Source organism: Onychostoma macrolepis, chromosome 17 (genome assembly GCF_012432095.1).
Source record: "Onychostoma macrolepis isolate SWU-2019 chromosome 17, ASM1243209v1, whole genome shotgun sequence".
Classification (NCBI taxonomy): Eukaryota; Metazoa; Chordata; class Actinopteri; order Cypriniformes; family Cyprinidae; genus Onychostoma; species Onychostoma macrolepis.
The window spans coordinates 27351603-27366934 of NC_081171.1; positions in this window are offsets into that span (position 1 = coordinate 27351603).

Here is a 15332-nt window from a genome sequence, read left to right on the forward strand (position 1 = left end):
GATTAGAAATAGTACATAGAAGGGAAGTCTGATTGAGTCTAATGGGCTTCAGTGTGTTTAGATTTAAATTTTGACAGTTGGAGTTTGATGGAATGTTCAGATGAGCCAATGTAAGTCTATGGGATTTTTATGAAAACCGTAAGTCGGATCAGTTAGAAAAGATATAGCAACTCGAGTCAGACCAGTCTGAAGATCTGGGCTGAGTTTGGAGTTTGTAGAGTTAAAGCTCTAGGAGGAGTAGCAGTCAGAAATTTTAGTCTCAGAAAAGAAGAATAATAATAAGTTTAAATAGGATTTCAGTAAGTTGGCTTTCTCAAGCCAACTTAAGTATGCAAGAGAATAATAGTGATGTTTGCCTTTGGCAAGCACCACTAACTAGAATGTACATTTCCTGAAGAAAATGTGAGTGGTGCTTGCAGTGGCAAAACTCAGCTGGCAGATACTACAGTATTCTGCGCGATTGCAGAGAGCCAACTCCCATGTCTGTATGATGTTGTGGAGCTGAGATATGGCTTCTTTATGTTGCTATAAGGTTGCTAGGGTTCTCTATGTGGTTGCTAGGGTGTAGCTGCACAGTCGCCATGGTGATACTTACAGACTGGTTTTCAGCCCAAACAAAAGAGGCCACCCCATATCTATACCACTTTCTGGTGCTGAGAAATTGCTTATTCATGTGTTTGTTCAGTTGCTAAGGTACTCTAAATGGTTGCTATGGTGTGCTATACAGTTTATGGAATGATATTTAAAGACTATTTGACAGTCTGAATCAACAGAGCCCAACCCCATGTTTCTACAATGTTTTGGTGCTGGAAAATTGTTTGTTAATGTCCTTTACGGTTGCTAGGGTGCTGTAAGTGGTTGCTAGGGCATAGCTATGAAGTTGTCATGTCAGTACTTATTGGCTGCTTGATAGGCCGAGTCAAAGAGCCCTCCCCAAGTCTCTGTGACCTCCTGATCCAAAGATATAATCTCACTAATTTTGTGCCAATGTTAAGTCTATGGGACTTTTTCGCCCAAATTTTTCATCCATCAGACGAACATCGTACACTCAATTACTTATAAAAGATATAGCACACCTCTCCTCAATGTGTCGCATGATTTGACATCTCATTCATGGGTCTCGACAAAAGGTGCAGGAGGAGAAAATCATAGTTTTGTCTTTGTATGTTCTTAGAATTTAACACTTAGCTAATCACTATTAGCATGTAGCTATTCACTGCTAGCATGTGTAGCATTTGATCACGAGTCAAAGAGCAAAACCTGCATGTTTATATGACACTTTTATCCAAAGATATCCTTTTGATCCATTTTCAATGGAGGTCTATGGGTGGTTGCTAGGGTGCTGTAAGTGGTTGCTAGGGTGTGGCTATGAAGGTCATAGGTCATTACTTATTGGTTACTTAAAAGAGGAGTCAAATGAGTGTGTGTGAGTTACAGAGAGAGAGAGAGAGAAGGGGCTCTAAGGGCCTGCGTGTGTGTGTGTGTGTGTGAGTTACAGAGAGAGAGAGAGAAGGGCCAGAAGAAGGCCAGGTCTCAGGGAAGCAGATACCAGTTCAGTTACGGAGGAGAAGTCCTCGAGCACAGCAGCAGCTACGCTTACCTGGGCATCGAGATCTCTGCATCAGGGGGCTTCGGTCTGGCTGTGAAGGCCTTGAATGAGACACCCGGAGGGCATTTTATGCCATCAAATCACGGTTTGGCCAATTAAAACATGGATCAAATTATATCACGCAATCATTAAACAAATTCTACTGTATGGGAGTGAAATTTGGGGACCAATAATACATTTTAAAATTGGGATAAAACTTCAATAGAAAAACTACAACTAGAATTTATCAAAAATATTTTAGGGGTCCAGAGAGGTGCGTCCAGTGATGCCTGCAGAGCTGAATTAGGCTTATACCCACTGAACATTGAGATCCAGAAGAGATGTGTTCAGTTCTGGCATCACCTCCATCGATCTGATCCTGATTCAGTCCGATATAAAGCCCTCCTCGCCAATGAAACCTCAGCAGAACCTCATCCTCTAAACACGCTCGCTCTTCAGCTCGTCCATAAAACCCAGCTCCTCACTGACTACAGCTACAACCCCAAAGCCATTATTAAAGAAATTGATAAAACTCTGAAAGACACTCATGATGAATCTCTAAAAATACACTTTGACCTTCATAATAAACTCCAATGCTACTCAACCCTAAACAGAACCACTAGATTTGCCAATTATTTATTGATTAGACCATTCAAAGAAAGACAAATCCTCTCCAAATACAGATTAAGTCACCATGATTTAGAAACAGAGAGAGAAGACATAGACAAACATGGACAGAGCGAGAGCAGAGGATCTGTAGACACTGTGATCTACAGCAGATAGAGAACGAGAAACACTTTCTGCTGATGTGTCCTAAATATCACAATGTGAGGGAAACATTTCTCCCCAGATTTGAAGCATTGATCCCATCATTTACTGAACTTAGTGATACTGAGAAGATGCCCTTCTTACTCGGAGAAGATGATAACACAGCTGCACTCACTGCTAAATATGTATCAACCATTCACAATGTTAGATGATAAACATGATTAACTGACTTACTTTATCTTTTCATTTATTTAGATGGATTTTATTTATTATTATCTATGTTGTTGTTGTTATATATATATGTTAATGCTTTGGCAACATTGTGCTACACAGTCATGCTAATAAAGCTGAATTGAATTGAATTTAATTGAGAGAAGGGGCTCTAAGGGCCTGCGTGTGTGTGTGTGTGTGTGTGTGTGTGTGTGTGTGTGTGTGTGTGTGTGAGTTACAGAGAGAGAGAGAGAAGGGGCTCTAAGGGCCTGCTTGTGTGTGTGTGTGAGAAAGTGACAGTTGAGATTCAAATTCACGAACATTCCACCATTGTAAGTCAATGGGATTTTTTGCCCACTTTTTCGTCCGCTGTGTGAACATCGTAGGTCCGATCGCTTAAAAAAGATATAGCCCATATCTCCTCAATGAGCCGGTCGATTTGACACCTCTTTCATGGGTCTGTGACAAACGGTGCAGGAGGAGTAGCGAATCAAAATTTTTGTCCAGAAGAAGAATAAGAAGAAGCAGAATAATAATAAGTATGCAAGATAACAATAGTGATGCCTTGCCTTTGGCAAGCACCACTAATAATAAGTTTAAGACGGATTTCAGTAAGTTGGCTTTCTCAAGCCAACTTAACTAGACAGGAAAGTTTGTCGAGACAAACTTTAAGTTGGCTTGAGAAAGACGGACCAGAAAGTTTGAAAAGTTTGAAAAGTTTAAAAAAAGTTTAAGAAGTTTAAAAAGTTTAAGTTTGAAAAATGTTAAAAGTTTTAAGTTTGATGGGTTTCAGTCTGAAATAGTTTGAAGTTTAAAGTAGTTTTAAAAGCTTAAAGTTTGACACATAGATAGATAGATAGATAGATAGATAGATAGATAGATAGATAGATAGATAGATAGACAGAAAGACAGATAGATAGATAGACAGAAAGACAGATAGACTTTAGATAGACAGATAGATAGATAGATAGATAGATAGATAGATAGATAGATAGATAGATAGATAGATAGATAGATAGATAGATAGATAGATAAGATAGATAGATAGATAGATAGATAAGAAACATTAGATAGATGAGTTTGAATGGATTAGAAATAGTCAGTATGACCCCAATCAACTTTCTTTAGTTAAAAAATGTTTCCCTTCATCTCAGTGGAATAAGATTTTGTGACTTTTCAACATTTTCTATCTGTATTCACATAAAAAAAAAAGAAAAAAAAAAGGGCTTGATTCGGTTGTTCTGAAGGTATGTATTATTATTTTATTGTTTTACTAATATGGTCTTTGAAAATTGAAAATGAATGGGAAATACGAAAAAATCTATATATTCTTTTTTAAAATTTGTCAAAAAATAATAATAAATCTAGCATAGGTCTGAAAATTTTCACACAGAAATGAAGGCCTGGTACTAGATCACAAATGCAATGTAGAAAAGATGCGCACACACACATACAAAAACACACACGTGTGACTGCAACAAAGAGCATTTTTATAGAAATTGGCAAATAAAATCAATAAATTCCACAATAAAGTCCACACAAAAAAATCAAAGCCTGATACTAGAGCACAAATGCAATGTGGAACGAGCATACTCACTCACGTACGTACACACACACTCTCTTACACACATACCCACCATTCATATCTGCTTATTGCAGTTGTTGTTTTTAGTTTAGTTTTTTTTTTCTTTGTTTTGATTTTATTTACATTTATGTAAAAAAAAAAAAGTTTTTTGTGGCATTATTGCAAAAGCGAGCACTTCAAAATACATCAAACAAACAAAAACAAATTCTAACCTTTGAGAAAAATACTGTTTTTAATGTATTTTATAATTTTTCAATATATAATTACAAAATATATATCAGAAAAGATGTGAGAGGAGTAACTGACCACTTCCAGAAAAATGAATGGCTCTCTATGGGCCTCTGCTGGATATATATGGTCATTACACTATTCTTTCAAAATCTGTGATTTCCACAAGTTTTTCTCTAACCACCAGATGGCAGTATTGTACACCTAACACCTAGATCAATATCCAGAAACAGTTTAAATTAAATTTAGATCATCATTTAAGAGATTTATTCATAAAAATGTAATATTTCACATGCAAGCTAATGGTGTAATATAGGATTTTTGTGGTAAACAGGTACAAAAGTACTTCATATCTCCCAAAACACAGCATTAATGTATAGATGAGAAGTAAACAAAGAAAATGAAATATTATTTGAATGATTAAAAATGTATAAATGATTTACAATTACTCTTTCAATCTTCACATTTTATGTCTATTTCTTTTGTGCGTGTGTTTGTGTGTGTTAAATAGGGAAGGTATGTTTGTTTGTGTGTGTGTGTGTGTGTGTGTGTGTGTGTGTGTGCATGCGTGTGTGTTAGATAAAGAATGAATGGAGAGTGAATATCCTTTAGATAGATAGATAGAGAGATAGATGAGTTTGATTGGGTTAGAAATAGTACATAGAAGGGACGTCTGATTGAGTCTAATGGGCTTCAGTGTGTTTAGATTTAAATTTTTGACAGTTGGAGTTTGATGGAATGTTCAGATGAGCCAATGTAAGTCTATGGGATTTTTTATGAAAACCGTAAGTCGGATCAGTTAGAAAAGATATAGCAACTCGAGTCAGACCAGTCTGAAGATCTGGGCTGAGTTTGGAGTTTGTAGAGTTAAAGCTCTAGGAGGAGTAGCAGTCAGAAATTTTAGTCTCAGAAAAAGAAGAATAATAATAAGTTTAAGACGGATTTCAGTAAGTTGGCTTTCTCAAGCCAACTTAAGTATGCAAGAGAATAATAGTGATGCCTTGCCTTTGGCAAGCACCACTAACTAGAATGTACATTTCCTGAAGAAAATGTGAGTGGTGCTTGCAGTGGCAAAACTCGGAGCTTGGCAGATACTACAGTATTCTGCGCGATTGCAGAGAGCCAACTCCCATGTCTGTATGATGTTGTGGAGCTGAGATATGGCTTCTTTATGTTGCTATAAGGTTGCTAGGGTTCTCTATGTGGTTTCTAGGGTGTAGCTGCACAGTCGTCATGGTGATACTTACAGACTGGTTTTTCAGCCCAAACAAAAGAGGCCACCCCCATATCTATACCACTTTCTGGTGCTGAGAAATTGATTATTCATGTGTTTGTTCAGTTGCTAAGGTACTCTAAATGGTTGCTATGGTGTGCTATACAGTTTATGGAATGATATTTAAAGACTATTTGACAGTCTGAATCAACAGAGCCCAACCCCATGTTTCTACAGTGTTTTGGTGCTGAAAAATGGTTTGTTAATGTACTTTTACGATTGCTAGGGTGCTGTAAGAGGTTGCTAGGGCATAGCTATGAAGTTATCATGTCGGTACTTATTGGCTGCTTGATAGGCCGAGTCAAATGAGCCCACCCCAAGTCTCTGTGACCTTCTTATCCAAAGATATAATCTCACTAATTTTGTGCCAATGTTAAGTCTATGGGACTTTTTCGCCCAAATTCTTTCGTCCACCAGATGAGCATCGTACACTCAATTACTTATAAAAGATATAGTACACCTCTCCTCAACATGTCGCATGATTTGACATCTCATTCATGGGTCTACAACAAAAGGTGCAGGAGGAGTAGTGAGCCATAGTTTTGTCTTTGTATGTTCTTAGCCTAATTTAACACTTAGCTATTAGCATGTAGCTGTTCACTTCTAGCATGTGTAGCATGCATGAAGGAAGTCCTGTTTGCGATCATGAGTCAAAAGAGCAAAAGATTACTTATTGGTTACTTAAAAGATGAGTCAAATGAGTGTGTGTGAGTTATAGAGAGAGAGAGAGAAGGGGCTCTAAGGGTCTGCGTGTGTATGTGTGTGAGAAAGTGACAGTTGAGATTCAAATTCACGAACATTCCTTCAATGTAAGTCAATGGGACTTTTTTGCCCACTTTTTCGTCCGCTGTGTGAACATCGTAGGTCCGATCGCTTAGAAAAGATATAGCCCATATCTCCTCAATGAGTTGGTCGATTTGACACCTCTTTCATGGGTCTGTGACAAACGGTGCAGGAGGAGTAGCGAACCGAAGTTTTGTCCAGAAGAAGAAGAAGAAGAAGAAGAAGCAGAATAATAAGTATGCAAGATAACAATAGTGATGCCTTGCCTTTGGCAAGCACCACTAACTAGAATGTACATTTCCTGAAGAAAATGTGAGTGGTGCTTGCAGTGGCAAAACTCGGCGCTGGGCAGATACTACAGTGTTCTGCGCAATTGCAAGAGAGACAACCACCATGTCTGTACGATGTTGTGGAGCTTAAATATGGCTTATTTGTGCGTTTGTATGGTTTCTAGAGTGCTTTAGGAAATTGCTATACAGTTACCATGGTGATACTTATAAACTGGTTTCTCAGCCAAAGCAAAAGAGGCCACCTTCATGTCTGAAAGATGTTGTGGTGCTGAGATATAGCTTATTCATGTGTTTTTACGGTTGTTAGGGTACTCTATATGGTTGCTAGGGTGTACTTATACATTTTATGGGATGATATTTAAATATTGTTTGCTAGTCTGAGTCAAAAAAGCCCAACTCCACATTTCTACAATATTATTGTGCTGAGATGCGGCTTGTTAATGTTGGTGTACAGTTGCTAGGGTGCTTTAAGTGGTTGCTAGGATGTGGCTATGAAGTTGTTATGTCACTACTTATTGGCTGCTTGATAGGCCAAGTAAAATGAGCCCACCCCCAAGCCTCTGTGACTTTCTGATCCAAAGATATGATCTCACAAATTTTATGCCAATGTTAAGTCTACGGGATTTTTTTGGCCAAATTTTTCGCATGCTGTACGATCATCGCACGCCCGATCGCTTAGAAAAGATATGGCACACCTCTCCTCAATGAGCCGGTCGATTTGACACCTCATTCATGGGTCTACGACAAATGGTGTAGGAGGAGAAGCACGCTAAAGTTTTGTCCGGGCGAATAGTAATAACAATACTAGAATGTACATTTCCTGAAGAAAATGTGAGTGGTGCTTGCAGGGGCAAAACTCGGCGCTGGGCAGATACTATAGTGTTCTGCGCGATTGTAGAGAGCCAACTCCCATGTCTGTATGATGTTGTGGAGCTGAGATATGGCTTCTTTATGTTGCTATACGGTTGCTATAGTTCTCTATGTGGTTGCTAGGGTGTAGCTGCACAGTCGCCGTGGTGATACTTACAGACTGGTTTTTCAGCCTAAACAAAAGAGGCCACCCCCATATCTATACCACTTTCTAGTGCTGAGAAATTGCTTATTCATGTGTTTGTTCAGTTGCTAAGGTACTCTAAATGGTTGCTATGGTGTGGCTATACAGTTTATGGGATCGTATTTAAAGACTATTTGACAGTCTGAATCAACAGAGCCCTACCCCATGTTTCTATGATGTTTTGGTGCTAAAAAATTGTTTGTTAATGGCCTTTTACGGTTGCTAGGGTGCTTTAAGAGGTTTCTAGGGCATAGGGATGAAGTTGTCATGACAGTACTTATTGGCTGCTTGATAGGCCGAGTCAAATGAGCCCACCCCCAAGTCTCTGTGACCTCCTGATCCAAAGATATAATCTCACTAATTTTGCGCCAATGTTAAGTCTATGGGACTTTTTCGCCCAATTTCTTTCATCCACCAGACGAACATCGTACACTCAATTACTTATAAAAGATATAGCACACCTCTATAACTGGGTGGTTACTATCGTGTTGTTAAGCGGTTGGTAGTTGTCACACATCATTACTATGTAGTTTTATAGAGTTATTCGTATGTTCTTAGCCTGATTTAACACTTAGCTAACTACTATTAGCATGTAGCTATTCACTGCTAGTATGTGTAGCATTCATGAGGAAAGTCCTGTTTGCGATCACGAGTCAAAAGAGCAAAACCTGCATGTTAATATGACACTTCTACCCAAAGATATCCCTTTAGATCTGTTTTCAATGGAGGTCTATGGGGTGGTTGCTAGGGTGCTGTAAGTGGTTGCTAGGGTGTGGCTATGAAGGTCATAGGTCATTACTTATTGATTACTTAAAAGAAGAGTCAAATGAGTGTGTGTGAGTGACAGAGACAGAGAGAGAAGGGGCTCTAAGGGCCTGTGTGTGTGTGTGTGTGTGTGTGAGAAAGTGACAGTTGAGATTCAAATTCACGAACATTCCGCCATTGTAAGTCAATGGGACTTTTTTGACCGCTTTTCCGTCCGCTGTGTGAACATCGTAGGTCCAATCGCTTAGAAAAGATATAGCACACCTCTCCTCAATAAGCCGCACGGTTTGACGCCTCATTCATGGGTCTGTGACAAACGGTGCAGGAGGAGTAGCGAACCGAAGTTTTGTCCAGAAGAAGAAGAAGAAGAAGAAGAAGAAGAAGTATGCAAGAGAACAATAGTGATGCCTTGCCTTTGGCAAGCACCACTAACTAGAATGTACTTTTCCTGAAGAAAATGTGAGTGGTGCTTGCCGTGGCAAAACTCGGCACTAGGCTGTCAATATAGCCTTCAGCATGATTGTAGAGAGCCAACTCCCATGTCTGTATGATGTTGTGGGGCTGAGATATGGCTTATTTATGTTGCTATACGGTTGCTAGGGTGCTCTTTGTGGTTGCTAGGGTGTAGCTGCACAGTCGCCATGGTGATACTTACAGACTGGTTTTTCAGCCCAAACAAAAGAGGCCACCACCATATCTATACCACTTTCTGGTGCTGACATATGGCTTATTCATGTGTTTGTACGGTTGCTAGGGTAATCAGGGTGGTTGCTAAGGTGTTCCTATGCGGTTGCTAGGGTAATCAGGGTGGTTGCTAGGATGTTACTATGTGGTTGATAGGGTACTTGGGGTGGTTGCTAGGGTACCCAGGATGGTTGCTAGGGTGTTGCTAGGCAGTTACTAGTTGTCACAGATCGTTACTATGGAGTTTTATAGAGTTCTTAGTTTGAATTAGCACTTAGCTAATCACTATTAGCATGTAGCTATTCACTGCTAGCATATGGAGCATGTTTGGAAGTCCTATTTGTTATCATGAGTCAAAAAAAACAACTCCCAAGTCTATACGATAGGGTGTTTCTAGGCAGTTGCTAGGGCGTTTTGTAGGGTGTTCTGGGTGGTTACTATCGTGTTACTAAGTGGTTGGTAGTTGTCCCACATCATTACTATGTAGTTTTATAGAGTTCTTAGTATATTCTTTCCCTGGTTTAACACTTAGTTAATCACTATTAGCATGTAGCTATTCACTGCTAGTATGTGTAGCATGCATGAGGGAAGTCCTGTTTGCGATCACGAGTCAAAAGAGCAAAATCTGCATGTTTCTATGACACTTCTACCCAAAGATATCCCTTTAGATCTGTTTTCAATGGAGGTCTATGGGGTGGTTGCTAGGGTGCTGTAAGTGGTTGCTAGGGTGTGGCCATGAAGATCATAGTTCATTACTTATTGGTTGCTTAAAAGATGAGTCAAACGAGTGTGTGGGAGTTACAGGGAGAGAGAGAGAGAGAGAAGGGGTTCCTAAGGGCCTGCATGTGTGTGTGTGTCTGTGAGAAAGTGACAGTTGAGATTCAAATCCACGAACATTCCGCCATTGTAAGTCAATGGGACTTTTTTGCCCGCTTCTTCGTCAGCTGTGCGAACATCGTAGGTCCGATCGCTTAGAAAAGATATAGCACACCTCTCCTCAATGAGCCGATCGAAGAAGAAGAAGAAGAAGAAGAAGAAGAAGAAGAAAAGAAGAAGAAGAATGCAAGATAATATAGTGATGCCTTGCCTTTGGCAAGCACCACTAATAATAAGCTTAAGAAGCAGATCAGTAGGTTGGCTCTCTAAAGCCAACCTAATAATAAGTGTGAGATAATAATAGTGATGCCTTGCCTTTGGCAAGCACCACTAATAAGTATGTGAGATAATAATAGTGATGCCTTGCCTTTGGCAAGCACCACTAATAAGTGTGTGAGATAATAATAGTGATGCCTTGCCTATGGTGATTCATGATTGGCTGTTTGCTGCCCAGAGTCAAATGAGCCCACCCCCATGTCTCTTTGACACTGTGATCCGAAGATATTCATCTGGGCTTTTAAAATGGCAGTCTATGGGATCAGTTGCTGGGGTGCTATAAATGGTTGCTAGGGCGTGGCTTGACAGCTTCACAATGATCCTGAGAGTCTGATTGGTTGGCTGAATAAATTGAGCCCACCCCCTTGTCTTTATGGCATTGTGATGCAGAGTTAGGTTCGATGCAAAATTCCTATGCAAAATACCATAGTAGGAAAAACACGTGTTCAGATGCTGTTTCATGGGCTGTCTCTCACCATAGTATGTCTATGGGCAGGGGCGCGGGAAGATGTTTTAGGTTGGGGGTGCTGTACGCGCGGGGGTGGGGTTGGTGTGTTGCGATAGAGGCTATTTACACTAAGTGAAAATAGCAGTATTCTTTAGTGATATGCTATTTACACAGTGCAAATAGCTTTAGATTATATTTATTCTATGTTAAAATAGCAGGATCTTGCTAATTACCTATTGCAAATATTGAATAAAAGGGTTGTGGCGAAAAACATTATTAGAGAAAAACATTACTTATTGCAAATAGTGGCAATTATCTGCACCTCTGCATTGTAATACATTATAAAATAGTATGCAATAACTTGTAATTTTTTAATTTTATTTCAAATTATTAAATGGATGCCACCTTATTGGGACAAAAGCTCTCCCTACACCTACCCTAACCCTACCCGATACTTTATGTTAAACTTTTTGATTATGTCCTTCATTTTTATAAAAAAATAAATGGTTTTGTGATGTGATTTGAAATTTAAAAAGGGAGAAAAAAAAGTTCGCCAAAAGGCAGATTCGAACCCCGGTCGATCGTGTCAAAAGAACGTTTGCACATTCTTTATCATATGCGCCACTAAATCTGACGATTGATGATCGTCTTTTGCAAATTTGACTAACCCAGTCATACGTTTGTGGGTGGACTTCGTGTAATTAGCCTCTGCCATCAACATGGCTATTTGCACTTAAATAGACACTCCGATTTTTTTTAAATATTCCCAATTAAACAGTTGCCCACAGAAAAAAACAGGGGGTGCTGCAGCACCTTCAGCACCCCCACTTCCCACGCCCCTGTCTATGGGGCAACTTATAGGGGAACAACCCTGGGTACAACTTATACCCCATTGCGGAGAATGTTCTTGCACAGCTTGATAGCCTCTTCAAATGTGGTGATTCGCAAGTTTCTACGAAATTCTCGCTCTGAGCTATGAGTCGTCAAAGTTGGCTGCAATGTTAAGTCTATGGGATTTTTCTGCCAATTTTTTGCCCACTGTATGATTATCATACGCCCGATTGCTTATAAAAGATATAGCACACCATTCCTCAATAAGCCGCATGATTTGACGCCTCTTTCATGGGTCTGTGACGAATGGTGCAGGAGGAGTAGCGAACCGAAGTTTTGTCCAGAAGAAGAAGAAGCAGAACAATAATAAGTATGCAAGCTAACAATAGTGATGCCTTGCCTTTGGCAAGCACCACTAATAAGTATGCAAGATAACAATAGTGATGCCTTGCCTTTGGCAAGCACCACTAACTAGAATGTACATTTCCTGAAGAAAATGTGAGTGGTGCTTACAGTGGCAAAACTCGGTGCTGGGCAGATGCTACAGTGTTCTGCACGATTGCAAGAGAGACAATCACCATGTCTGTACGATGTTGTGGAGCTGAATATATGTATGTTAAATATAGCTTATTCGTGTGTTTGTATGGTTTCTAGGGTGCTCTAAGCGATTGCTAGAGTGTAGCTACACAGTTACCATGGTGATACTTACAGACTGGTTTCCCAACCAAAACAAAAGAGGCCACCCTCATGTCTGTAAGATGTGGTGCTGAGATATGGCTTATTCTTGTGTTTGTACGGTTGTTAGGGTACTCTATATGGTTGCTAAGGTGAGCTTATACATTTTATAAGCCAACTTAATAATAAGTTTAAATAGGATTTCAGTGAGTTGGCTTTCTCAAGACAACTTAATAAGTATGCAAGATAACAATAGTGATGCCTTGCCTTTGGCAAGCACCACTAATAATAAGTTTAAATAGGATTTCAGTAAGTTGGCTTTCTCAAGCCAACTTAATAAGAAGTTTAAATAGGATTTCAGTAAGTTGGCTTTCTCAAGCCAACTTAATAATAAGCTTAAGTAGCAGATCAGTAATTACAGAAATTAATTACAGATGTAATTACATATAGGTATTTTTAAACATATAAGTACAATGTAAAAACACATATGTACACAATAAGTGCATTGTACCAAATGATTAATTTAAATGTAAGTACATAGTAGTTAAGGCCACCTACTATAAAGTGGGAGCAATTAAACATCTCTAGTTGAGTAGCAGAGTATTAATTCCGTTCGTTTGTGTTAAATAAAAGGCGATCTGACGCTGAAATGTGTTGCTTTTGAAATAACGCTGAGTGCTCGTTGCTGCTGTTATTAGTGACAACGGCTCGTGCACAGACGAGCGCTTCAGTCCCGTTCGTTCCATTGAAACCACTAAATAAAATGCACACAAACATGTCCCTAGTTTTTTTTTTCTCTAAGATTGTTCCTTTTGTTTTCTAGCTTTGCTGCCTGGTTCTTTTATGGAATCACAGTATCAGGTCTGCTGTATTTGAAAATCACGAAACCTGAAATTCCCCGGACAATTACGGTGAGAACATCATGCACAGTCCATTCATCCATTAATTTATTTATTAATTTATTGCAAATGTATGTTATCCTGTTCACCTATGTGGGAAATTCAGATTGTCTGCAGTACTGTGTAAAGGGCTTTAGATGCTTCACAATAAATATTTGTTTTAAGATGATTATTTGTATTGTTTGTTTTAGTATGCAGTGGGAAATACAAATTTTAGAATTTTAAACATTTCTTTTTTTGGTGAAAAAAAAGTAACTTCTCATTAAAATTTTTTAAGTTTTTAATGTTACAGAGTTCCCTTTTGAATGGGAATTCGCACTGCATCTGAAGATGCTATGCGCAATGCCCTTAACCTGACCAGTGTCTGAAGCATGTGTTTAAATGCGACATTGTCATTGGCTGATGACAGTCCATGACATCATTATCAGTGCGACCGTCAGAGTGGCTGTAGTGCACGTTGTCAGCTTCTTTGTCTTCTGGAGCTGTTTGTTTGGCAACAAGAAATTTCTGTCTGGCCATAACCCCTCAGCTCCCGTGAGCCTTCGATTTCTTCCTGATTTGCATGTTGAGGTTGAGAGATCATGCAAGAAACCATATTCAACTTGCATTTATTTGTTCCATCACATGATTTACACAAATGTTGAAGGAATGTGGGAGCATGGATATGTGTCGAAGCCCCCAACTGACGAGACATTTACCAACTATCTCTCAATAGGGGAAAGATCACGGAAGGCTCCCGACTTTGCCATTCAAACCTCTGCGAGTAACATCCTGATTGAATTGCAGAGCATAAGCAACAGCTATCAGAGATCTGAAAGGAGGACCCAGTTGCAGAATGAGTGACAAAGGTTTGACAAATCAGACTGTTACAGGAGGGTAGTGAGGTGCACGTGATACAACTTCAGGAACACCATAAACCAAGAGACAGATAGAGAAGACCACTGGAACAGTCTCGGACAGCAACTGGCAGATTACAATAGCAGCAAAAGGAGCGGCAAGACCAGGCAGATAGAGAAGACCAAACAGGGCACCATAGAGCGGAGCTCAGATAATTGTTGACCGCCAACTCTGAAGCAGACCAAGTGCCAGGCAGGGAGAACCAGTGGCAGGACTCACAGGAACAGGTTAGGACAGGAACTCTAACACAAAAAGACAAGACAGGACAAGGCTCCACAGGAACACAGTACTTCAAAGCAGGCAGGAGGATAAATAAAACAAAAGAACTGATAAAGACTGAAGTAACAAAATAAGAAATAATGACCAATTTAACCAACACAACTACCTTAAAGAATATCAAACAAAAATGCAAAGCAAAAGAGCAGGACAAGAAATGAATAATTATTAAAATAAAAGCAAAGGCAAAAACAAACAAAAATGCAAAACAAGGAGCAAGACAAGAACATGAAGTCAGAGTCACAAGCAGTTAGTACTTGGCTGGAGCAGGCTGTATGGGAAGATCTTCAGAGATCATGACAGGGAGAGCAGTATGCTCAGTATGCTCAGTATGCTCGACCTTCGAGGCTTAACAGGACAGACAGGAACATTTTATATGGCCATAACTTGACTGGCAGGAATACCGTCTATGGCCATGACCCAACTGGCAGGAACAACCTCTGTAGGCATGACAGGACAGGCAGGAAAATTTTATATGGCCCAGACATGACAGGTAGGAACAACATCTGAGGGCTTGACAAGACAGGAACAATCTCTATGGCCATATCCCAACTGGCAGGGACGACCTCCGAGGGCATAACAGGACAAACAGGAAAATTTTATATGGCCATAACTTGACAGGCAGGAACACCGTCTACGGCCATGACCCACTGGCAGGAACGACCTCTGTAGGCATGACAGGACAGGTAGGAACACTTTATATGGCCAGAGGGGACAGGTAGGGACGACCTCTGATGGTGTGACTTTGACAGATAGAAATAGTCTCCATGAACATGACTGGCAGAAACCACTTCTGTGGATTTGGCAGGCAAGAACCATCTCTACGGACTTAACATAACTGAAGGGAACATCTTTCATGGACGTAACTTGACAAACAGGAGTGATCTTGGCATGACTGATAGAAACATCTTCTGTGGACATGACAG